This window comes from Austrofundulus limnaeus, unplaced genomic scaffold (genome assembly GCF_001266775.1).
Source record: "Austrofundulus limnaeus strain Quisiro unplaced genomic scaffold, Austrofundulus_limnaeus-1.0 Scaffold227, whole genome shotgun sequence".
Classification (NCBI taxonomy): Eukaryota; Metazoa; Chordata; class Actinopteri; order Cyprinodontiformes; family Rivulidae; genus Austrofundulus; species Austrofundulus limnaeus.
Window position 1 is genome coordinate 696,880 of NW_013952629.1, and position 1,108 is coordinate 697,987.

The 1,108-nt window shown below is 40.1% G+C and overlaps 2 non-coding genes across 2 annotated transcripts; both read left to right on the forward strand.

The window, feature by feature from the left end:
• The first annotated feature begins 363 nt into the window (after nucleotides 1-363).
• On the forward strand, nucleotides 364-436 carry trnat-ugu (transfer RNA threonine (anticodon UGU)). The gene has a single exon. It is a non-coding gene; the product is annotated as a tRNA-Thr (tRNA).
• A 250-nt stretch (nucleotides 437-686) lies between these two features.
• trnal-cag (transfer RNA leucine (anticodon CAG)) lies at nucleotides 687-769 on the forward strand. The gene has a single exon. It is a non-coding gene; the product is annotated as a tRNA-Leu (tRNA).
• Nucleotides 770-1,108: the final 339 nt, after the last annotated feature.

Genomic DNA, 1,108 nt, shown 5'->3' on the forward strand with positions numbered 1-1,108 from the left:
TGGGACCGGGGAGGAGGAGCTCTCAGCAGCACAATGGAGAAATGTGTTCACGGCAGAGTCTCTCAAAGTCTCAATAACACCAGAAAAAGAGTCGCTAGATTTTCACTAGTCACTTTAACAGTCTCTAGAGCGTCTGAAAAGTCTGTAAATATAGCGAGAAAGTCGCAAAATCAGCACCGCTGTGTTCCACAACCTGCCACCTCTCATGTCAGTAARCMGCGTGTCRGGTCGATTACGTCACACATTGGAGCGGTCAAATTATCGTACATTATGGGATTTTTGGGATTATAATGATTGTACATCGTACAAAAGGCAAAGAGTCGCCTTCCTGTGTTTTTTCATATATATGTGCATGGGCATATTGGCTTCATAGCTCAGTGGTTAGAGCACTGGTCTTGTAAACCAGGGGTCGCGAGTTCGATCCTCGCTGAGGCCTGGACTTAAATTTTCAGCTGTTTACGTGTTTCGAAAAATTTAACATTTTACATGTTTCACGATTAGTTTTACATCGTCACAGATGACGCTGGTTGTTGAAAGGAAAAGCAGCGAGACACGGTTAAGCATAGGAAAGTCCACAGAATTAAATSTAGACCAGTGTTCAGAGTATCACAGGAAATTTAATTTATCAGTATCAGCACGTTTCAAAGCACATAGAGAAAAGGGGTGGAAAATGTCGTGGTTAACATGTCAGGATGGCCGAGCGGTCTAAGGCGCTGCGTTCAGGTCGCAGTCTCCCCTGGAGGCGTGGGTTCGAATCCCACTTCTGACAKATCTGTTTTTTCCTTCCTGCATCAGTGCGTGAAACTTTGAAACTGAATGTTGTTTAAACTCATAATCTGAGGTGGGTAGAGTACCCAGAAACTGTACTCAAGTAAAGAGTAGCACTATACTTCAACATATTTTTACTAAAGTAAAAGTAAAAAGTAGTCATCCAATAAATGACTCAACTGAGAGTAAAAAAGTGTTTGTTAAAAAGTAGCCTACTGAGTAACTGATCAAGATATCAATCATTTAATATTTTAAAATGATGCCAACAAATGGACTAAAATGTGAAATTAGGTTGAAATTTTGGTATTTTAAAGATCAAATGAAAGCAATTCATATAAAT